Raw genomic sequence first — 26260 nt, 5'->3', positions numbered from 1 at the left:
TGTTTCAAGATTTCAGAGTAATCCTAAGGAAAATCATGAATCGACAGTGAAAAGGATTTTTTGGTATCTACAAGGCATAATAAATCTTGGTTTATGGTATCCTAGGGATGAAAATTTTGATTTATGTACATACACAGATGCAAATTGGGCAGGAGATGTAGATGATAGAAAAAGCACCACGGATGGATCATTCTTTCTTGGTAGTAGATTAATCTCTTGGTTGAGCAAGAAACAAAGTTGCACATCACTATCAACAGTAGAATCAAAATATGTTCAGCAGCAACTAATTGTAGGCAGGTATTATGGATTGAGCAAATGTTGAAGGACATAAAGGTAAAATGTAAGGAACCTATAATGATTTACTGTGATAATATGGCAGCAATTGATATATCAAAGAATCCAGTATTTCACTCTAAAACTAAATATGTTTCTATCAAAATCAATTTTCTGAAAGAAAATGTTGAAGCAAAAGAAGTGAAATTGGTTTATGTGAATACTAAAGAATAGATTGCAAATATCTTTACTAAGCCTTTACCTAAGCAAACTTTTGAATATCTTAGGGAGAAGCTTGGAGTTATACCCCCACCGGTAGAAACTTAGGCAGTTGGAGCATGGCATCAGACCAACAGACTTAACAAAGAAATCTTTTTCTAGCTTTGATGAGGAGAGCTACTTCTCAGGGGGAGTAGTTGGATAAATTGATAAGTTCTTTGAACTGATTGTATTTGGTTTTGTATTGCTTTGGCATTTCATGTCAAAGGGGGAGAGATATCTATGGAAAGCACATTATCTTTTGGGGAGAGATTATTCATTGGCAGAGAGATTGTTACTTGTTGTATCTGTATTTTGATGATCTCTTTTGGAGATTGTTGGTTTTTGGTTTTTGGCATTTTTGCTTTGGCACTTAGATGGTTTTTCCATCTTGTGTTGCCATCAATGCCAAAGGGGGAGATTGTTGGTATTTTGGATATGTTGATATGGTTTTGTCATTGATGCCAACACTTGTCAAGACTTGAGAACACTTGGAGATCTTTGGTTATGTTCACCGGCATGTTCAGTGACTTATGCACAGTCACCGATATCTGGTTAACCGACAGGTTTATATTATTCACCGGCACTAAAGATGATCTATTATCATCTAGAGATTACTTGGTTATGTTGAAGACATCGTTTGGACACTTGGTCTTGGTGATTTGTTCATTGGTCTAATCGGGTTTGCATGTTTGCTGTTACCAACAAATAGGTCTAGGATATGCATCGGCAAGCTTATTTATTCCAAATCAGCATGGTACATCATGAAGATGATTTATTATTATTGTAAATGCATTGAGCTGACATAATGCATTACATATTGATTCATTTGTAATTGATTTTATTGTAATATCTTAGTGAACCGACCTACTCATTTGGTCTTAGGTTTTGGTATATATGTAGGATCTCATTTATGAGATTGTGTGGAAGTGTGAAAAAGGATTGTAATAAGGTATATGTGAATATAAGAAGAGCTATACACGTATACATCATTCAAGATTGAAGGAAGGTTTGAAGAAGGAAATTCAGAGCTTAACCGATACTGAATCCAGCATATGAAGATGTTATTTTGAGTAGTACATTATCATTGGATTTAACCATTCAATTGTAGTCGGTGTGACTCCCATTTTGTGATTGAGCAGTGAGCTCTAGGCAGTTGGCCTTTCTGCATGTACAAAATCCATATTGTACACACATACTATCTGCAGTAGTATCATTTGATTGTGGGTAAGGTTTCCCACTGTGGTTTTTCCCCTTATAGTGTTTCCACGTACAAATAACTATGTTATGTGTTGTGTATGTTATTTGTCTTTCTGTTTCATCCATTAAACTTTACCAGTACTGCAATTAACTGTTAAACTACCTACCGGCATTAAAGTTTGGTTTACCGGTGTAGCGTAGAAATTAGGATTCATCAAAAGATAAGTAGAAACAATCAAAACACAAGATATGATAATTCAATCAAAAGAACAGTCATTGAAATGAACCTAATTCCAAAGCACATTCAATGAAGGTATGAAAACAAAGCATTTAAAAGAAAATGTCATGCAAACCATATGCTTCTTCCATGCGGCTCCATTGTTGTTCTTTCCTCTTCAATAGTTTTGTGGATCTCACCTACAAGTGCTCACACAATTTGAAAGCAAAAAAGGCTCAAGAGTACTAGAAACAAAGGTTCGGTAAAAATTCGAGATTCATCAAGGGATTGATTGAAGAAAATTATCCAATTTATAGAGAAATTGGAGAAATCACAAAATTGGCATGATGCAATTCAAATGGAAATTGCAAATCAATATGACAAATTATGACAAATTATGCACTTTCCATGCACAATTTGATTGATTGACAATTTGATGACAAATTATGACACATTCTATGTCAAAATTGATTGATTGTCAATTATGACAATTTATGACAAATTGAAATGTCATTCCCATAGAATTAGGAGATGAAATAGGAGGAATTTGAAATTAGAAATTAGAAAAATTAGAAAAATTGAAATTGATGACAAATTAGGAATTAGAAATTGAAAGAAATTAGAAATTAGGATTTAGTGAATCAATTAATAATTTTTCATTTATTAATCAATTCACAAAGAGGAATAATTAGCCAATTAAATAGAGATTTAATTGTAATGAGAAGACTTAGGATTAATAAATAATTTAGTAATCCTGGAGGAAGAAATGGCAAATTAGGTTAAATGACTAAATCATAAAACCCTAGAAGACGAATTAGAAATGCGAAAATGACAATTAGGTCTTGATTGAAGATAATTAATGTCATGACTTGATTTTGATAAATGACCAATGCGATAAATGATTTGATTGAGAAATACGCCAATTGACATGATTTGATCCAAATTGACACAATTGAGATAGATAATGATTGATAGTGAAATGATGACAAATCGGTTTCAAAATGACAAAATCGACAAGAGGACAAGAATCGACAACAAAATGGATTGCAAGATGACAAGATCGAACATGACAACGGTCGATGACAAATCGATCGTAAAACGACAAGATTAAAGGATTGATGATAAATCGACAAGATTGATAAGAGGACTAAACCCTAATTAGGATTAATGATGTCCAAAATGATGACAAATGAATACGCACATTGATGCGACAGAGTAAAATTGATCAAAATCATGACTGGATAATGTTGTCGACAAGACCAAATTCGAAGACGAGATGATTGAAGAATGTAGAAGAATGACTCAATGTTTCCAAATGATAAAGACCAAGTGTGTGACATAGGAGAAATGTTAATGCGACGCAAAAACCTAAAATGAGGCAATGCGCAAATGTTAAAGTATGACTTCGCAAGCGTTGACCATTTTTGGGTGTCTACAACTGGTATTAAGCATGAAGTTTGGTTAAGTTAGTTTTGGTTTGTATTTATTGGACAACTGATTTACCCCCCCCCCCCCCCCCCCCCCCTCTCAGTTGCCTCTAGGACCTAACAAAAGTTTCTAACCGAAGGGGTAAGGTTGAGCTAACCATTAATGGTTAGGAAGATTTTGAGGGTTAACTTGTTGGAGACACAAAGCCTTTAATGCATTTTGAAGATTTTAGGAGTTTGATAAGTGACTTTTTTTTCTTAGGAATGTGATAATGTTTAGGATAGGATTAGATTTAATTAGGATAGTTTAGAAGAATCTAGAAGGGGTTTAGGCATGCAGGTAGATTTGTTAGGAGAATGCAAGTGGAAAGATATTGTTGATTTTAATTTTAAAACAAAGTGATTTATTTCAAAAGGGTGGATGACAACTTGCATTTGGAAATATATTTAAATAAATTCGATTTATTTAAATGTAAGAGCATTTTTTTAATTAAATGTAAATTTATTAAATGGAAAATGAGAATTTAATAAAATAAAGACATTTATTTAATTAAAAGGTAGGATGTGGCTAGATGAATTAATTTAAATAAATTTAATAATTTATTTAGTTAATAGAAGAACGTGGGGGGATTAATTAAATATAATTTAATAAATAAAGGAATTTATTTAATGAAGTAAATAAACATTGAATATTTATTTAATATGTGGTCAGATTTATACGTCTACATTTTTCCCCTCTTTGTAGTGATGTGTGTGCACACATTAGTTCAAAGAAAAATCGCCTGATGATGTTGCACTTTTTTTTGATATGGTTCCCTAGATATTGATTTGGATGTTGATATGATATTTATGATGATGATGTTCCCTCGGGAGATGAATCAAGATTTTTTGAATTTTTGAGATTTGGACAATCGATTCATTTATCGATAATTGATGTTGCAAATTAACTTGATTTGATCTTCCAAGAAAATGTGAATTTATTGATTGTGTTGATGTGTTTGCTCAGTTAGACAATTGATTGAGTTTTATAGATTGGATAGATAAGATTGATTGGATTGATAAGATTGATTTGATTGATTGGATTGAGATTAAGTCTGGTTTGAAGAAGGACATATCCTGTGTAAGACAAAGATAGATGATTGCATCTAGTTTCAGGAAGGATACATCCTGTGTAAGACAAAGATAGATAATTGCGTCAGGTTTAATGAAGGATACATCCTGTGTAAGAAAAAGATAGATAATTGTGTCTGGTTTTAGGAATGATATATCTTGTTTAAGACAAAGATAGATGATTATGTTTGGTTTCAGGAAGGATACATCGTGTATAAGACAAATATAGATGATTGTGTTTGGTTTCAGGAAGGATACATCTATTGGATATCATTGGCATATGATGAACCAACATGTTGATATGATGATAATGTATGTTGTCATTGATGTCAGTAAGTGTAAGTGAACTGGTATTTAGATTGAAAGAAGTTGGTGAACATGTATGAAGAGTTATGAAGAGATGTAGTGAACTAGTGTCAGGGTTTCACTAAGTGTGACTACTGGTTGGTAGTCTCGACTCTATGGTTATTGGTTTGGTGATCTAGCTTGTGCGATACAACCGATGATACTCTGTGATGAGTTAGCTAAGAGATGTGAATGAGATCATGGTGCCATGTCATCCTTGTGTGCATGAAGGATTGAGGTATGAGAAGATCGACTACGTTTGAAGTCTACCTCGGGAATGATCATTCTTCTTAGTAGTATGAGAAGAAATCATGATGGGTTACTAATTCCCATGTGCGGTGAAGAATGAATGATGTAGATTGTCTTGTGATCTATTTGAAATTGTAATACTCTATGCAATGTGTTTGGATAGTCAGGACTGGACCACCTGTGTTGTAAACGTAAGATGCTTAGGGTTTAGGGTTTATGCTACTAGCCTATTTGTTGTCTATAAGGTCCATGATGTTTGTTATTGTAGAGTTGTTGGCAAATGTTGTGTGTGTGTATCCGAGTGATGAGATACTTGCCAGACTAATGAGTGGAAAACTGCAGAGTGTGATTGTAGAGTAGAGGAAATGAAAAGGATCTGCCTTGGCATGCAGTGCTATTATCAGATTGAATTTTTACCTGTTGTCTTCTAACCATTTCAACAATTGGAAAATTCCTTTACCGAGTAGCTTTAACAAGCTTATTGTAAAACCTGTAACGAGGCGACTCAAGATCATTGAGTTCTTCAAATCCTCAAGCGAGGTAACCTCTAACAGGGTTTCAACCTTTAACAAGGTATATAGCCATCCCTTAACCAAGTGATCTCTAACAGGATTGGTTCCTAGCAGAACCTTATTGTAAAGTCTTTAACCAAACTATGCTCCTAATAGGGCGAGCTTCAAAAGAGTTTAAAAACAAGCTTGTGGGTATTCATCCCCACCGTGGTTTTTCCCATTTGGGTTTCCACGTCAAAAATCTATTTGTTATGTGTTATGCATTTTTCATGTGATGTCTATTTACTATTTGGTTGAAAGATTATGCATGTAGAGTTAATAGGTTATGGTATTTCTAGTATACCACATGCATATGTTTATCGATGAAGTTGATGTCAAGTATTGATTATATCTAAAGTGTTCAGACTTATCAGTTTATGGTATCTAATGTCTTATTGTGTTTAACCGGTATTGCCATGGTTAAGTTCAGTAATGGTGTCAACCAATTGGTATTGCTTTAATTAGATAGGGTTGAGAAATTTTTTATTTGTACTGACTCACCCCCCCTCTCAATACTGGTTGGGGTATCTGTTATTCATCATTATTCATCAATTGGTATCAGAGTGCCTCCAAGTACTCAGTGATATAAGCTTAACCGCTTGAGGTAAAAGATCATGTTGTAATGATGCAGAGGGAAGGTCCTAAGTTCAATACAGATAACTTTAAGTTATGGAAGGAAAGAATGAAGATTTACATCAAGAGTATGGGTGCTCAACACTGGAGCTATGTTGAGAATGCCTATGTAACTCCCACTGGCACTCTGACTGATGATCATAAGAGAGAGATTCAGGAAAATGGGCAAGTCATGGAAGCTCTTATTAGCAGCCTGTTAGATATTGAGTTTATTGATGTACAAGACAAGGACACACCTAAGGATATATGGGATGCACTAGAAAACATCTATGGTGGTGATGAGCATGTAAAGAAAGATAAGGAAGAAATCCTTAGAGGTAAATTTGAGGATATGAGTATGGTTGAAGGTGAGACCATTCAACAGTATGGCATTAGGATTAAGGCTGTGGTTGGTGATATCAAAAGTGTTGGTGGAACTATTGATGATACCACTGCTGTTAGTAAAGTCCTTAGATCATTTTTACCAATCTATGCAATCAGAGTTGTTGCTATCTAGAAACTTTAGGTCTATTGATAAAACCAAGGTATCCTTAGATTCTATCATTGCGAAGTTAACTGCATATGAGTTGAATAGTTATGATGGCAATGTTCAGAAGACTGAGTCGGCCTTTATAGGATCTACTATACCATCCAAAAAAGGAAAAGAAACTAGTACCAATTATGAATCTAGACAATGCAGAGATATGGATGATGAAGAGATTCTGATAGAGTTCGAAGCTCTTCTTGCTAAAAGACTTCCAAAGGGAGCTGGAAAGTATAGAGGAAAACTTCCTTTGAAATGTTTTTCCTGCAATAAGATAGGACATATAGCTGTTAATTGTCCTAAAAATGACAATAAGGATAAACTAGAGAGGTTTAGAAATATATAAAGGAGGAAACATAAGGAATTGTCTAGTTGCTATGGATGAAGGTGTCACTGATGAAGATTCAGAAGATGAAGAAAATGAAGACATAGTGTTTGCAGCAGTAAAGGAAGAAGTATCTGACAAGAAAGCACTTGTCTCTCACATTGACAATTCCAATGAGTGGATAATTGATAGTGGTTGTTCTCATCACATGACTGGTGACCAGAGAAAGTTTCTGTCTCTGGAGGAATATTATGGAGGTGTTGTCAGATTTGGCAATGATGCACCATGCTTGGTGAAAGGTAAATGAGCCATTTCACTGAATGGAAAGAGCGGTGCAGATGATGTCTACTAGGTAGAAGGTCTTAAGAATAACTTTTTGAGTGTTTCTCAGCTGAACAACAAAGGATTAGTTCTAGAATTCAAAGGTGGAATTTGCAGTATAATTGGGAAGAGTGGTGAAGTTATTGTGACTGGTAAGCAGACCAAAGGTAACCTATTTCAGTTGAATGCAAAGATAAGTTGGTGTCTAATGGCTAAGTTTTATGATAGTTGGATATGGCATAGGAGACTTTGTCATATGAACTTTGACAACATTGTTAAAGTCAGTAAGATCGAGGCAGTAAGAGGATTACCTTTGCTAAACAAACCTGAGAATTATTTGTGTAGAGAATGTCAACTTGGGAAGATGTCTTCCTCAACTTTTAAAGATAAGTCTTTCTCAACAGAAAATTTACTTGATCTTGTGCATATTGATTTGTGTGGTCCTATGAAAACTAGAAGTTTTCAGGGAGATAGGTATTTTATGATTCTTACTGATGATTGCTCAAGAATGATGTGGGTCACATTCTTGAAAGACAAGTTTGAAGCATTTGGAAAATTCAAAGCTTTGAGAGCATTAGTAGAGAAAGAAAGTGGTAAAAAGATAAAATGTCTGAGAACTGATCAAGGAGGAGAATTCACTTCTAATGAATTCAATTACTATGAAGATAATGGTATCAAGAGGCAGTTGTCTACCCCAAGGACACCTCAACAGAATGGAATAGCAGAAAAAAATAACAGGACTGTAGTTGAAGCGGCTAGAACAATGTTGATCCAAGGAAAGGTTGCTCACACTTTTTGGAGAGAAGCAATGAGCGCTACAGTCTATACTATGAATCGGGTACTCATCAAGAAAGGAAAAGATAAAACCCCTTATGAGTATTAGACCGGGAAAACTCCCATTGTGAGTTACTTTAAAGTCTTTGGTAGTAAGTTCTATATCAAGAGAGGTGAGCATTTGAGAAAATTTGATGCAAAGTGTGATGAAGGAATTTTTTAGGGATATTCCACTAAGAGCAAAGTTCTCAAGTGCTACAACAATAGAACTCAGAAAATTGTTGAAAGTATCAATGTCAGGGTTGATGAATCCCCTAAGGATCCTAGGGAAACTTGCAACGAAGAAGTGGAAGATGAACTGGGTTTAGCCTTTTGGGAACCAGTTAAGAAAGATACTTGTAAAGATCTCAGTGTTCTTGTACCGATAGAAGCTATAGTGAGAGAAGAAGAAGAAAAGCTAGTAGATCAAGCTAGAGTCATTCATAGATATGTGAAGCTACATCATGATCTAAAGAAAATCATACAAGATAAAGATGCAGGGATACTCACAAGAAGAAAAGTGAAGGAGAACTCTTGCATGATTTCTAAATTTGAACCCAAGACTTCCAAAGAAGCTCTTACAAATGAAGACTAGATTAAAGCAATGGAAGAGGAGCTAGACCAGATAAGAATGCGACATGGTCTTTAGTGCCCAGATGAGAACATAAAAATGTCATAGGTACCAAATGGGTCTTCAGGAATAAGTTGAATGAAGAAGGCATAGTTGTCAGGAACAAGGATAGGCTTGTATGCAAGGGATATGCTAAGGAGGAGGGAGAAGACTATGGAGAAACCTTTGGTCCTATGGCTAGATTAGAAGGTGTTTGAATGCTACTTGCATTTTCAGCATTTAATGGATTTAAGGTTTTATCAAATGGATGTGAAGTCTTCTTTTCTAAATGGATTCCTAGAAGAGGAAGTGTATATAGAGCAACCAGAAGGGTTTGCCTTATCAAAAGATAGTGACATGGTGTGTATATTACACAAAGCCCTATATGGACTGAAACAGGCACCTCGGGCATGGTATGAAAGACTAAACTCTCATATTGTGAAGATTGGATTTTAGAGAACAAGTGAAGATAACAACATCTACTTGAAATCAGAAGGTGATCAGATTTTGATCTGTGAAGTGTTTGTGGATGACATAATCTTTAGAGGAGATGATAAAATGAGTCATGCATTTGTAGATGAAATGAAGAAAGAGTTTGAGATGTCTTTGATAGGAGAAATAAAGTTCTTCATTGGTTTATAGATTCAGCAAATTAAAGAGGGTATCTTTATTACCCAGTCCAAGTATGTCAAAGAGGTATTAAAGACTTTTGGAATGGAGGAAAGAAAACTAGTTGGTACACCGATGGTGACTAGCTGTAAACTGACCAAGGAAGATGATTCAGCACTGGTGAATGAGGAGGAGTACCGGTCAATGATCGGTAAACTGCACTATGTGGTGCACAACAGACCAAATATTGCTCATGTAGTGGGAATAATAGCTTGTTTTCAAAAATGTCCAAGAGAATCCCACTTGGTAGCTATCAAAAGGATTCTTAGATATCTGAAAGGAATAGTTGATTATGGACTGTGGTATCCATATAATGGTGACTATAATCTCAAGGTATATACTAATGCCGATTGGGGAGGTAATGTGGATGACCGGAAGAGCATAACTGGTGGAGCCTTCTTTCTCAGAGGAAGATTAGTATCATGGACAAGTAAGAAGCAGAGCTGTATTTCCCAATCTATAGCTAAAGCAGAATATGTGGCAGCATTTATGAACTGCACTCAACCAATTTGGATGAAGCATGTATTGGAAGGTTTCAAAGTACCAATATCCGAACTGGTGAATATATTTTGTGATAACACAAGTGTAATAAATATTTCCAAGAACCTGGTATTGCATGCTAGAACTAAGCACATTGAACTTAAATATCACTTCTTGAGAGAGAAAGTTCAAAATAAGGAGGTTGTACTACAACATTTTTCTAGTAAGGAGCAGCTAATAGACATAGTCACTAAGCCCTTACCGAAGACTATATTTACCTATTTGAGAGGTGAATTAGGGGTTTTGCCCCTTCATGACGTCAACTAAAGTTGTGTGCTCTGCATCAGTCAAGTACTGCAGGGACAAATATTTCAAGATTGATGTGTTGAAGGATGCTACTCCCTAGGGGGAGCAACATAGTAAATTTTGGAAGCTTGTGCCTCCACTTTGGTATTATTGTCAAAGGGGGAGAAGATATCTGATGTATAGAGGAGAAGATATCTGATGATGCTAATACACTGGTCTATGATGTTTTTAATTGCAATGCTAAATTGAGTATTGCCATCAATGCCAAAGGGGGAGATTGTTGGATATCATTGGCATATGATGAAACGACATGTTGATATGATGAAAATGTATGTTTTTATTGATGTCAATAAGTGTAAGTGAACTGGTATGCAAATTGAAAGAAGTTGGTGAACCGATATGAAGAGGTATGAAGAGATGTAGTGAACAAGTGTCACAGTTTCACTAAGTGTGACTATCGGTTGGTAGTCTCAGCTCTATGGTTATCAGTTTGGCGAGCCAGCATGTGCGATGCAACTGATGATATTGTGTGATGAGTTAGCTAAGAGATGTGAATGAGATTGTGGTGCCTCATCATCCTTGTGTGCATGAAGGATTGAGGTATGAGAAGATCGACTACATTTGAAGTCTACCTCGGGAATGATCATTCTTCTTAGTGGTATGAGAAGAAAGCATGATGGGTTATTGATTCCCATTTGTGGTGAAGAATGAATGATGCAAATTGTCTTGTGATCTATTTGAAATTGTAATACTCTATGCAATGTGTTTGAATGGTCAGGATTGGACCGCCTGTGTTGTAAACCTAAGATGCTTAGGGTTTAGGGTTAATGCTACCGACCTATCTATTGTCTATAAGGTTGATGATGTTTGTTATTGTAAAGTTGTTGGCAAATGTTGTGTGTGTGTATCTGAGTGATGAGATACTTTCCAGACCAATGAGTGGAAAACTACAGTGTGTGATTGTAGAGTAGAGGAAATGAAAAGAATCTGCCTTGGCATGTAGTGCTGTTATCAGATCAAAGTTTTACCTGTTGTCTTCTAACCATTTCAATAGTTGGAAAATCCATTTACCCGGTACCTTTAACAAGCTTATTGTAAAACTTGTAACCAGGTGACTCAAGATCATTGAGCTCTTCAAATCCTCTAGCAAGGTAAAATCTAATAGGGTTTCAACCTTTAACAGGGTATATAGCCATCCCTTAACCAGGTGATCTCTAACAGGATTGGTTCCTAGCACAACCTTATTGTAAAGTCTTTAACCGGACTAGTCTCCTAACAGGGCAAGCTTCAAAAGAGTTCAAAAACAAGCTTGTAGGTATTCATCCCCACCATGGTTTTTCCCATTTGGGTTTCCACGTGAAAAATCTATGTGTTATGTGTTATGCATTTTTCGTGTGATGTTTATGTATTATTTGGTTGAAATATTATACATGCAAAGTTAATAAGTTATGGTATTTCTAGTATACCACATGCATATGTTTATGGGTGAAGTTGATGTCAAGTATTGATCATATCTGAAGTGTTCAGACTTATTAGTTTATGGTATCTGATGTCTTACTGTGTTTAACCGGTATTACCATGGTTATGTTCAGTAATGGTGTCAACCAGTTGGTATTCCTTTAACTAGATAAGTTGTTGAGAAAGTTTTTATCTGTACTGATTCAGCCCCCCCCCTCTCTCAGTATTGGTTGGGGTATCTATTGTTCATCATTATTCATCAACATCCTCTATAAGACAAAATGATAGATGATCATATTACTAATAGGATAGGTTAGATTGACTACCAAATTGGTAAGAGTTTGTGATAGAAACTCCTGATTGATAGCAAGACTTGTGTCACTGATAGGATAGGCTAAGATGAACCCACCTGATTTGATAAGTGTTTGTGATAGAAACTCCTGATTGATAGAGTGACTTGCGTCACTAATAGGATAGGTTAAGATGAACCCACCTAATTAGATAAGAGTTTGTGATAGAAACTCCTGATTGATTTCATGACTTGTGTTACTGATAGGATAGGTTAAGATGAACCCACCTGATTTGATAAGAGTTTGTGATAGAAGCTCCCGATTGATAGTGTGGCTTGCATCATTGATAGGGGCTCACTGCAATTGATTAAGATATCATATTGAATAGATAGGATATTGATTGATAGATAATTGATATTTTGTTGATATCATGTTGCAAGATGTACAGGTGGTGGTTTGGGTACCAGGCCAACAGATCTAGGTGGCAGCCACTCTGAGATTGCCCCTCATTTGATGTATTTTGAGCATTTTGATGTAGTCCTTGATGATATGTATACACTAATATATTTCTTTTGAGCATTTTAAAATGATGCGATGTACAAATTGATGTATAGTGATGACTAAGTTCTCCTTGTTATGTATATTTTATTTGTGAGATGATATATGGGGGCTTTGGACATTTATTCTTTCCATTGATTCTTTCTGACATGACTCAACAAAATTCCTTTGGATCCACATGGGTTACTTTATGTATGATAATATGCTTATATGCACTATGGATGCAGTTACTCTGATGACCTAGATGTTTATGTGCATGATTTTTTTTGATGATGTAGATTATATCTATGTTATATGTGTGATGATATGATTCTATGATGATGTTATCTATATGTTTTGAAGGGGATATATGCCTATTTGTGCAGATGTATGAAAATGATAATGTATGCAAGGCATATGGATGTTCTATGATGTGGATATTTACATGTGAATAAATGAATGTCTTATTATTCTCCTGTGATGTATGCATGTGTAAATGATATTAATGCAATGCATATGTGATATTGATATGAAAATGAGTAATGATTAATTAACAAGACATGTGATCAGTTTGATTGCAGATGTTGAGAGTTTCCCTATTGTTGTTTTGATTCGATGGATGGTCTATGCATTTTTATGTCCTTAGTTTTGATCAAGATCGAGAATGGAAAATGGGATATGGATATTGATAAGAGAAGAAAGTGATGCATGAGCATCAGTGGTCTAAGAGAAATCTTGCATAAACCAAAAAATATTTCCTTTCAATTTAGTTCTTGTTCAATTTTTGTGTTCCTACCGATATGTTCCAGTAGTTGTTTTCTTTTCATTGCAGATTATATTTTTGGTTTCCAGGCTTCTTTATGTCCTTAATTCCATTTTTTTCAGTCCATTTGGATTCTTTTCTGGTAGGATACTACTTCTGGTTTGACTATTTCTGGGTTTCAAGGCATTTTTGGGCTTACTGGTTGGAGATTGTTCTTTTTTGGAGACATTTCTTAGTGTGTGGATCTATTTTGGGTCTTTCTTAATGTTCCTAAGTCCTTGGTTGACCTTCCTATTGATCCACACTTCTTGTTTGTTCTTTTTCAAGAGGAATTTCTTTTATTCTTGGGGCCGACCTATTTACACATTTCATTTTGCGGTACTGGTAAATGTAATCTTTTGTGGTCGACCCGAATATATTCTGGAGAGTATATATAGGGTATTATGTAATCATTTGTGGGGTAGTAGAGATCAGAATAAAGATTTAGATTCATGATTAGAGATCTGGTTGACTTTGAGAGTTTTGGATGGATTGTATTTGGCAGGTTAGCCTACATGTAACTGGTTGACTACCAGATGTTCTATGATGACTGTATGATGATAATCGGTTGGTTACGAGAGGTTCTAAGACAATAATATGATCAGATTCTATAATCTTTCAATGTTTTATTGTTTCTTCCATTGTGTTACTCTTGTTTCATAAGCTAGTCAATTGTCTATTGAGGATTAACTAGTTATGGCTACACCGAGTAGTATCAGAGCTGGTTATGAATCGATTGGTGGAAGAGATAGTTGCAAACCTTGAGGCATTCCTTTGGGTGAACAGATCACATTGTGGAGGTAGACTATGAGTGTGTTCAATAGATCACTGAGTGAGAGGCAATTGAAACCGGTAGTCAGATCGCCAAGTTGAGGCAGTTCACTAGATTTGAGCAAGAGATTTGAACCCCCAGATGGTAGAGAAGATGATGCAAGATTTCAAGAATGAGATTTGAAATGAGATTCAAAACACATTGGTTGGTTTGGAGAGGAATCCGAAGTCTGAGGATGAATATGAAGAAGCTAGAGAAGAGCTTGAAGTGGAAGAGGCTGAAGGGTCAGAAGATGGAAGAGAGGAAAGATTTCAAAGAGCAGTGGCACAAACAAGTAAAGTTTATAAAGTGGAGGTTTCAAAATTTTTTGGAACACTGATCCCAGGGGATCTAATTGATTGGATCAGAGAGTTGGAGGATTACTTTGAGTTTGAGGATGTCAAGGGCTCGTAGAGAGGCTGGTTGGCAAAGACTATGTTGAAAGGGCATGTTGCCTTATGGTGGAAAGAATTGCAGGGAGACAAAGTGGAGAATGGTAAAATGATGATCACCTGATGGAGACAGATGGTTGCAAGATTGAAGGCCAAGTTCATATAGGTAGACTATGAGTTGGAATTGTTCAAGAAGTAGCAGAACCTGAAATAGAGAAACATGACTGTGAAAGAGTATACTGAGTAATTCTACAAGGTGATGATTAGATCTGGACATAGAGAGATGGATAGATAAAAGGTGGTGAGGTACATAAATGGACTTGCATTTAACATTCAAGATGAGATGAGTATGTTGAGGGTTCAACAGTTCAAGAAGCTTACCAGTATGTTTTGAATGCTGGGGAGAAGGTGAGGAGAAGACAACTAAATAACCCTAGAGGGAAGGATAGATTCAAGGGGTAGATGAGTATAGAGAAGCAGAATGTTGAAGAAGAATCAAAACCTAAGTGGAACAAAGAACCAAATCAGAAAAAATAGAGGAAAGGCAGTGGTAGTAGCAGAAGAGAATTTTCCAGTAGATGTCTCAAGTGTGGAGAAAATAGCCATATATTTTATGAATGTAAGAAGGGAATGGCAAGAAGTTGTGTCAAAAATGAGGTAATGAAAGGTAAAGTTATTGGAACTGACTATGCACTGGAGAAAAGGGAATCCCTTATGTTCACAAGAGTCATGATGGAGTAGAGCAGTAAAGATACCAGACCTACTCAGAAAAGGAGTCTTTTCCAGACTGTGTGCAAATTAGGTGGTAAGCATCGCAAGGTTATTGTGGACAGTGGAAGTATTGGTAATTTGGTATCTGAGGAGATGGTAGTGAAGTTTGGATTAACAAGGCTTGAGCATCCTTGTCCTTACAAGGTAAGTTGGTTACAAGATGATCAAAAGCTAGAAGTAAAGGAGCAATGTTTGGTGTGTTTTAATATTGGGTATTTTAGGGATGAGGTCTTGTGTGATGTTGTATCTATGACTTCTTGTCATGTCTTGTTGGGAAGACCTTGGTAGTTTGATAGAGGAGCTATTAATGACTAGAGAATAAGCCTAATCACTATTAAGAAGGGTCAAAAAAATCTCACATTGGCTTTTTTGAAGGAGAAAGAGAAGGAGGTGAAGAATCTGAGTCTTGAGAGAAGTTATAGTACTGAGAAACCAGTTGCAGAGGTTATACCAAAAGGTGGCATGAATTTGCACAAGGATTTGATAGATAAGTTTGATAAAAAGATAGAACCGGATGATAGAAATCTTATGATGACAAACTGGATGAAGTCTTGTGGTAGAAACAAGTCTGAGTTGCAGAAGAAAGAGAGTAGTAAGAAGAGATAGTGTGTAGATCTAAAGAAAGATAAGAAAAATAAAGAGAGTCAAGACTTAGAGAATTTGATCAAGATTTCAGAGGAGCTAAGGAAAAGTTTTGCAGATAAGGAAGATGTTTGTATCAGAAATGAGCATGGGATCTATATCACGAATCATTTTCAATGTTCATGATTTGCCTCTCATAGAACATCTCTTTCTACCTGGGGTGTCTAATGTAGGAGAATCCCTGATCTAAGAGCAATCTTGTATCAACCAGAAGTATTTCCTTTCAGTTTAGTTCTTGTTCAATTTTTGTGTGCAGTTTTTGTGTTCCTATTGATATGTTCCGGTAGTTTTTTGCTTTTCATTACAGATCAGATTTTATGTTTCTAGGCTTGTTTATGTTCTTAAATCTAGATTTTTAGTCCATTTGAATTATTTTTTGGCAATATATTGCTTCTTGTTTGAATGTTTATGGGTTATGGGGCATTTTTTCGGATTATTGGTTCAAGATTCTTCTTTTTCAGAGCGTTTTCTTGGCGTGTGGATCTATTTTGGGTCTTTCTTAATGTTTCTTAGTCCTTGGTTGACCTTCCTGTTGATCCATACTTCTTGATTGTTATTTTTTGGAGGAATTTATTTCATTCTTGGGGCCGACTTATTTACACGTTCCATATTCCTACATTGGTAAATGTAATATTTTGTGGCCAACCCGAATTTTTTCTAGAGGGTATAAATAGGGTATTATGTAATCATTTGTGGGGAAGTAGAGATAAGAATAATGATTTATATCTTCTATTAGAGATCCAGTTGACTCTGAGAGTTCTAGATGGATTGTATCTGGCATGTTAGCCTGCATGTAGTCGGTTGACCACCAGATATTGTATGATGACTGTATGATGATAACCAGTTAGTTACCAAAGGTTCTAAGACAATAATATGACTAGATTCTATAAAATTTCAATGTTTTATAGTTGCTTCCATTGTGTTACTCTTGCCGCATAAGCCAATCAGTTCTCTTTTGAGGATTAACCGGTTATGGCTGCACTAACAAGATCATAGATAATTATGGATTTAGATAAGGTAATGGATATTGGAGGAAGGATAATGGGAGATGTGGTAGGAAGAATAGAGTGGATGAAACTTTCCCCCAAGTATAGAGGTATTCATTTGCAAAAGGGCAATATGTGAGATTGTCACATCATCTAGCACCACCTGAATAAATGTTCCTGAATATTTCAAAGATAAAGACCCAACCCACACTTAGAACCTCCAGAAAATTAAACCAAACATGTCTAGTGACTAGGAAGCATACTCAAAAGGGAAGAAGAATCCTAAACTCGATCAAGGTATTTAGTTTTTGGTTACCCATGTGTGTGCAAGTGGGTTCATTATGGCTCACATGATCATTGTAATCCTCAAAATCCAACATGGCTAGCTACATGAGTTACTCTGACTTCAAAAGCATCCTCGATAGAGCCTTGCTGGCAACAACCATCCATAGCCCCGAAAAGGTTATCATTATAATCTCATGAATATTTCCCCATTTCCATCCAAGCATCCATAGCCTCGATGGAGTTACTTGCATGTTCCCAAAGCCAAGCATTTTGATATTGCATTTTGCTTTTCTTGATATTTATTTTCTTGATCATGTTTTTGATTTTTTGATATTGTCTTTTTCTTTGTCATTGATTATTTTATGCATTGGCTTGTAAATAATAAATCTCATGTGAGTTTGAGAGTTATAGTGACACTAAAGTAGGATTTTAGATTTTTCACTAGCCACGTTTTCAACTAAGAGATCACAGTGATTTAGAACAATTGATTAAGTGCATGAAATATAGTAATAAAAAAGATGACGGTACCAAGATATAATAAGTGGTTCTATTCTAGATTGAGTATGCATCTTAACCAAAAGATAATGTTAAAGAGGAACAACCTTGGATTCTGAAGCATTTCATGAATATATATCTAGGAAATGGACTGAACATAATATTCAACATGGGCAAGCATGTGACAAAATAACACAAATGCCTATCTCATAGATGAAATATTTATGCAAAGGATTGAATGGGAGGGATGGAAGGATGGGAAAGAGGTGTTGGATAATAGATAGGATGTTTGAAAATTTTCACAAGGATAGATGGAAATATCTTCAAGATGAACATTGGTACACAACTTGAGAGGTTGTGGAGTGATGAAAGAAACATGGATTTTAGATGTTGAGATTTTGGGGGAAGAGTGGATGTGGGTTTCAGGACATAAGGACCCAAAATGGATGAAGGATATGATGGAAGAATAGATTTAGGAAGTGGAAGATGTGTAGATGTATGATTGAAGGATGTTTTTGGCATAGTGGGTTTGGATTGCAATTCAGATTTCTCTTTGAGATGCATTTATTCTATGAGTTGCTTGGGAATCCACATGATTTTTTCTTTTTGCTTTTTGGGCCTTTGTGGCTTATTGGATTTTCCTTTCTTTTGGATCATATTTTTCTTTGATTTGACATGTCTTTTAGATTGGACATGTTGATCTTTGGATGTATGGGGATATTTAGGCTCATGGAATTTATTCTTGACATCCAAATTACTTCCAAATGGAATAGGATTCATGGATGGATATGAATGATATGAAGGTATTTTGGATGGGTTGATGTAATTTCATAAGATGGATAGAAGTAAGGAAGCCTTTGAATTTGTAATGAAATGACCTAAATTGGATTTGGAGGATGAAGCGATACCTTGATCTTGACTTGGAATAGGATCATTTAAGTTTGTGCTTTTCTCTTGATTTTGAATTTTATCATTGAAGGAGATGGAAGGGATATCATTATTATGCTAAAGAGGTGGATGTTGAATGAAACTTTGAAGGACACTCTGGTCTTGAGATGAAAGGGGATCATCGTGGATGGAATACCAAAATTTTAGAGGATCATCCTAAGATTATTGGTAGGTGGGATCTTGATCGAAAATGGGATTAGATTGGAGAGGCATGATATCTTTATCTTGAATTATGCTAGGACTCATTTCCTTTGCCTAAGCATCTTATGTTTCAAGAAATGAGGGATGGTCATACAAGTGATTGAAATTTTGAGTTTTGGACAGGTTGATTTGCAAACAAATACCTTGTTTTGACACCCAATCTCACTAAGGTGAATAGAGGGTTTGATATGCCCCCTATTGATATGACTAAATGCATCAAATGATATAATAAAGTTCCTTGATTTGAAGGATGATGTGTCTTGTTTTTAGGAACGAGATTGATTTGAATAACTTGAATATCTAGACTAATTATTTTGATGTTTGATATTGGTTGAAATTATGTCACTTGGATCAATAGTTGATATTCCTCTGATTTTGTTGGAAGAAACCTCATTTTTTGAAAGCTATATAGTGATTCTTGACTTTGCTGATATTTTTTTGTAAGATGTTTGTATGATATCTAACAAGACCATAGAAAACACACATGAAAACAATAGTCATTTTGGTCTTAATCTAACATGAAGTGTATGTTCTTTTGAGGATCTTTTCCAATCCCTGATGTTTTCACTGGTTTGGTACAAAAAAAGACACCATGAAGACTCTTTATTCAATGGTCATAAATAATATCATAGCCCACAACTCAATACTCCTTCATCTCAAACAACCCTGTCACACCATAGGGTGCACCCATTTTTTTGCCCTTTTCCAGAAGTTGAACGAAAGAGGATTGCTCCTCAATTGGATTGTTTTCTTGGGAGATGTATGGTGAGTGTCTTGGGGGCGGATTCTTCCCCACCCTTGCACTATGATATTACAAATGTCTTGTTACAGACTCGATGGTGTTTCTAATTCTAGGTCTCTTTAGTAAAGGTTTCATTCTACACAGCAAAAGATAAAATCCCTCAAGAGGCTTCCCAACCTTTAAAACATAGGATTTTCGTATCTCAAGGATACTGGGGGAAGTCTATCAATGCACACTCTCGTTAGAGGGGATTTTCATCAACCTCCACATTTGATTATAGTGGGTTGGTAAACTTGGCTAAAAGTCATTCCCCACTTAGGTCATTCCCCTCTCACTGACCTTATGGGCCTCTCGGGAGGGAAGGCCTGCTAAAGGTTGTATCTTACTTGCATGAGTTGAAAAAAATATTGAAGTAGTGAGTTTATATTTTTGGTCACCCAATTAAGGGGAGAGCATATACCTATACAAAGACATCAATGGTTCATTTTATATCCTTCATAGCAATGGTTTTCTAACCTTTATTTGGAGATGTTGCTCCAACAAGTATGGTGTTTAGTTTTAATCCTATATAGTAATTTGTTTTGAACTTGATATCAAATCTTGGTCAACAAAATAAATCGCATGGTCAACGAAAGTAAAACTGCTTGCTAAAACAAAAGAGTGGCTTGTTATTTTTACTTGAAAGAATATAATTGATTGTTATTTTTAATCTTTGCAAGAATTGAAAGATTGTTCATTCTTTTTAAAGCCAAATTGAAGATGGTCCTAACTTGCAAAAACAATTGTGAAATTTGTTGTTGTTTTTAAACTTTGCAAGAAAAGATAAATGTGGTTCTTTATAGAGCCCCCAAATGAAGTGTGAGGTTCTTATTAAGATTTTCTAAAAGGAAGGGAAGTGAGTTATTTTTAAACAAACTTTGAAAGCAAGCAAGTAAAAAAAAGATTAACTAACTCCTTAAGAACCTGCAAAACCACTGTTAAACCTACAAAACCCCATTAGCAAAAATCACAAATCAAGGTGGGCTAGACAAGCCTAGATTTTTCATTTGTGTTACAAAATTGGGCTCTCTATCTGTATGGATAAATCTACAGAAAAAATAATGTAAATAGCTATGGAAAAACCAGTTTGAAAAACTTGTAGAAAAACCAATGTGAAAAACCTGTGAAAAAACCTATGGAAAAACCTATGAACAACCTGCGGAAAAATTTGTGAGAAAAAAACCTAAAAATAAATATGTGAGAAAAAAAAAACCTACAGATAAACTATTATGAAAAAACTCCCAAAAACCTTATGGAAAAACATGTGAAAAAACCTTGTGGAAAAACTTGTGAAAAATCCTGCGAAAAACCCTGTGGAAAAACCTGTGAAAACATTAAAATTATGTGAAGAGCCCCATGGTGGATGCCAGAAATGTATACCTAAAATGAGGGTTAGCCAATCAACATCATAGACAAGCAAGTATACCACTGAAACATATCAAAACAAAGATCTAAATGACAAAACAAGTTAATCATCCATCTGCTAAGATTGTTCCACTATTCTATATCTCCAAGCATCCTTCAAATAAAGGTGGCTCTTAGATTGGATGACCACTTGATCTCTAGGATGACTACCTAATGAATGAGGGATATGTGATCAAAGATATAAATAAAAAACAACTAAGATCTTATCATGATATTGATATTGAATTAGCTATGATATGATGCAAGATGATGAGATTAGTATGATATTTAACCTAGCATGAAGATGATATTAAGATGATATACTACTAACATGATATGATGTGATATGCTAAACATGAATATTCTAAGATTATAATTCTACTAAATGATCTAATTGCTATTATCAAAGAGATGCTAAAATGCTTGATGAAATAAGACTATAACTTAGATGCATGAAGACTTGGATTGATAATGAAGGAAATGTAGCCTATTTGTAGAAGAGATGGGAAATTGTGTTACATCCCAGAGTATTACCAAACCATAGTTCATGAGGGGTCTTACCAGTTTCACCTTTGATGTGAACTTTGTTGAATGTATAGACAGCAGTGCTAACTACCTCTCTCCAATACACATGTGGTAGATTTGCTTCTGACAACATACTTCTTGCTGCATCCAAGATAGTTCTATTTTTCCTTTCAACAAATCCATTCTATTGTGGTGTCTGAGGTGCTGATAACTGTCTTCTGATTCCATTCACTTCACAAAATGTATTAAAGTCCTTAGATGTGAATTCTCCTCTTTGATCTGATCTTAAACATTTGATTTTTTTTCCGGTTTCATTTTCAACCATTGCTTTGAATAGTTTGAACTTTCCAAGTGCTTCTGATTTTTCTCTGAGAAAAGTAACCCAACACATTCTAGAATAATCATCAATAATTAGCATAAAATATATATCACCTTGTAAGCTTTTTGTTCTAGCTGGATCACATAAATCAGTGTGAATTAAATCAAGAGCATTATTGGATTTTTCTGGAATACTTTTGAAACTAGCTCTAACTTGTTTTCCAAATTGACATTCCTTACATATTGTATTCTAAGGTTTCACAATTTTAGGTAGATCTCTTATTGCCTTAGAAGTACTGATTTTTACCATGCAATCAAAGTTTACATGACATAGTCTCTTATGCCATAACCAACTTTCATCTATATGTGCAATTAAGCATGCCTTTTCACTATTATTCAAATGAAAGATATTACCTCTAGTCTGATTACCGGTTGCAATTTCCAATCCAGTTCTATTCATGATTTTGCATTTTCCATTTCTAAATTGTAACTGAAATCCCTTCTCAACTAATTGACCAACACTTCAAAGATTATGCTATAATCCTTCAACATAGTAGACATTTCAGTGTTATTCTTACCATCAAGAGATATTGAACCCTTACCTTTGATTGAATAAGCTTTGTCATCTCCAAATCTTACTAAACCTCCATTGTATTCTTCAAAGTTCAAGAATTTGCCTTTGTCTCCTGTCATATGATGTGAGCATCCTGAGTCAATGATCCATTCATCCTTTGCTTCAACTTTAGCTGCTAGGGCTTGTTCTACTAGTTGAGAAGTAGGTGTTGGTTGATCCTCTGTTATAGAAACAAAAACCCATCCATTATCTACTGGATCCTCATCAGAATCATCAGTCACACCTTCATCAGCAATGTAACAAGATTTGTCGTTGTTCTTCTTAAATCTGTATCTCTGATATTCAGGATTAGGCTTGTATGTTCTTCTTGCTTCTTCTCTTAGTCTAGCATGTCTAACAGGGCATCTCGAAGCCATATGACCAATCTTATTGTAGTTAAAACATTTAAAGGGTGCTTTACCTTTATACTTACTTCCAACTGGACCTTTTGGCATTTTCCTTGCAAATAGTGCTTCAAGTTCTTCAAGTTCTTCATTCTCCTTCTTGGTTTCTTCAAGTTCTCTTGCATAAAAGGCTCTCTAGTCTGATTTGTCAAATGATGGAGCAGAGGATGTTGAGGCTTTAAAGGCCAAATCAGTTTTTATAGAAGCAACAGGACCAAATTCCTCAATTTCAAAGGCTAAAAGTTTTCCAATCAATGTATCCCTAGTTACTAATGTATTAGGCATTGTTCTCAACTCATTTATAGTAGTAACCTTCATTTTATATGCCGGTGGCAAACCTCTTAAGATTTTTGAAACAATTTCATCCTCACTCAAAGTTCCTCCACAACATTTAATACCCAAAACAATTTCATTTACTCTTTCCATAAAGGCAGAAATCCTTTCATCTTCTTCCATTTTTAGATGTTCATACCTGACTCAGAAGCTTTCAAGTTTTGCAATCTTAACTATGGAATCTCCTTCATTTAGTGTTTCCAAAAGATCCCAAATAGCTTTAGCAGTAGACCTATCTAATAATCCCATGATTTGTTTATCTGATAATGTGCTCAAAAGTGCTTCTCTTGCTTTGCAATCATTTTCTTCATCTTTAGCGAAGGTAGTTGGAGCAGTCTGACCAGCTACAACAGCAGTATAACCATTCTTTGTAACTTCCTAGATGTCTTTACCGATGCAATTCAGATGTGTCTCCATCTTGATCTTCCATATCCCATAGTTGGTTCCATCAAGTTTAGGACTGTCCTTCCTGAAATAATTTGTAGACATTGGATCTCCTCAAGTTGTTAAACTTCTACAAAAGAGGACTAGGCTCTGATACCAATTGTTAGGTCCCAAAGACAACTGAGAGGGGGGGGCTGAATCAGTTGTCTAATAAATTCAAACCAAAAACCATTTAACCACCTTAATGCTTAATACCGATAAACCAGTTAAGTATGTCGATAGATAGTGTTAATAGTAAATTGCTATACCAGTAAAGTTTAATGCATGAAACATAAACATAAAGTCATCCACAACACATAACACCAATATTTGTATGTGGAAACCCTGTAAGGGGAAAAACCATGGTGGGAAACCTTACCCACAATCAGATGATACTACTGCAGATAGTCAGTGTACATAAATGGGGTCTACACATGCAGAAAGGCCAATAGCCTAGAGCTCACCGCTGAAACACAAAATGGGAGTCACATTGACTACAGTTGGATGATTAAATCCAATAAGAATGTATTACACAAAATAGCATCTTCATATGCTAGATTCAATACCAGTGTAATGCTGATATGCTTCTACAAAAACCTAGCTTCACCTTGAAATGATGTCTTTGTGTATACCTCTGCTTAATCTCGCATATTCCTTCACTCAATTCTTTTTCGCATTCCACACTTGATCTTACAAATAAGATCTTACATTTATACCATACCCTAAGACCAATTTTAGTAGGTCAGCTCTACAAGATATTACAATAAAAACATTTTACATACAATATAATATCCGATGCAATAACCAATTAAATATGTCGGCTTAATGCATTTACATCAATAATAAATCATCTCCATATCGTGCCATGCTGATTTGGAAAAGATAAACCTGCCGGTGTAACCCTAGATAACCCTGGACCTATTTGCTGGTAAAAGAAAATCTGTAAATATGAATATACCAATGATCAATTCTTCAAAACAAAGTGTCCACACGATGTCTTCAGCATTATCAATTGTCTTCCATATCATTCCAGGTACCGGTGAACATTATATCCTGTCGGTGAACCATATACCAGTAACTGTGCAATAGTTACTTGCTTGCCGATGAATGTTGCTGGATCTCCAAAGTGCTTGTTTTCAGTAGGTGTTGACATCAATGACAAAACCATACCAAAATACCGACAAATTGTAGGATTAAGATTGAGTAATCTTAACAAGGGTTAGGATTGAATGATCTTCAATCCTTGTAATATTTTCAACCCAATCCTAGGCTGACAAGTGTCACCTGGAGGAGGCTTGAGAGGAGAGGTAAGAGGCATTAAATTCCTGAGAAGACATGGTGGTTACCTTAGGAGGTAAGGTTAGTGTCACCTTGTCCAAAGGATAAACTCTTGTGCAAGAATTAAAGAGATAACCATGGTCAAAGCAATGAATGTTTGAAGGGACCCATGGGTTAGATGAAGGTTAAGTTAGAGAGAAAATCTCTAACCAAAGGGGTATGATTGGGTTAACTATTAATGGTTAGGAAGAATTTGAGGGTTAACTTGATGGAGACACAAATCCTTTAATGCATTTTGAAGACTTTAGGAGTTTGAGAAGTGACTTATTTTTTCTAAGGAATATGACAATGTTTAGGATAGGATTAAATACAAAAAAAATTATATGGAACCCTACATATTGATTTGGATGTTGATATGAAAATTATGTCCCCTTGGGAGATGAATGGAGAAAAATTGATGATCAAGTCGATTGTGTTGATTTTTGATGATTTTTCAATTTGTTGGATTTTTAAAAAAAATTGATTTTTTGTGTTTTAAATTTTTTTTGATTTTTTACTTTTTTAAATTTTTTCGATTTTGATCTCTTGATTAAAAATGGTTTGATTTGTGAAAATGGGTGTGAGAAGAGCACACACAAGCCCCACATGTGCATATAGGAATTAGACCCTGCTTACATTAGCACTGGCTATATAAGCCCTCAGGGCTTTCTTTGTAGCTCATTTGTGCACTTGTCATTTGAAGATTAGAGCTTTGGAGAAGAGAAGAGGAGAAGGAGAAAAATGATGCCACCTCATAACCTCCATCAATTCGAGAAAGTTCATTGATTTGAGAGGCCAACAACGTATGGACCTTTGGTAAGTTAGATTTTGAACCTCTTTTTGTGATTTTTCAAGCTTTTTAGGTAGATTTTTCATGTTTTTTTTATGTTTTGTGTGGTTTTGTTGTGCCCTAGGTTGTAACTTTCTTTAAATGCATTTGATTTTTTATTTAGTGCATACAATTCTTTAAATGGCACATTTGATATTTATCGTAGAGCATTTGAGATATCACATAGCATATTTGATGTTTTAAAGGGCGCATTTGATTGTTTTAATAACAGATATGATTATTGAATTAGCACATTTGATGAATTTAGTAGCACATTAGATCTATTAATTATCACATATGATGATTGTTTTAGCGCATTTAGGACAATGAGCAATTTTGGATATTTTTGGAATTTTTCAAAGTTTGCAAATTTGATATTTAGACT

The sequence above is a fragment of the Cryptomeria japonica genome, chromosome 10 (genome assembly GCF_030272615.1).
Source record: "Cryptomeria japonica chromosome 10, Sugi_1.0, whole genome shotgun sequence".
In the NCBI taxonomy this organism is placed as follows: Eukaryota; Viridiplantae; Streptophyta; class Pinopsida; order Cupressales; family Cupressaceae; genus Cryptomeria; species Cryptomeria japonica.
The sequence above is the reverse complement of the archived record's forward strand: the minus strand, read 5'-3'. Positions refer to the sequence as shown.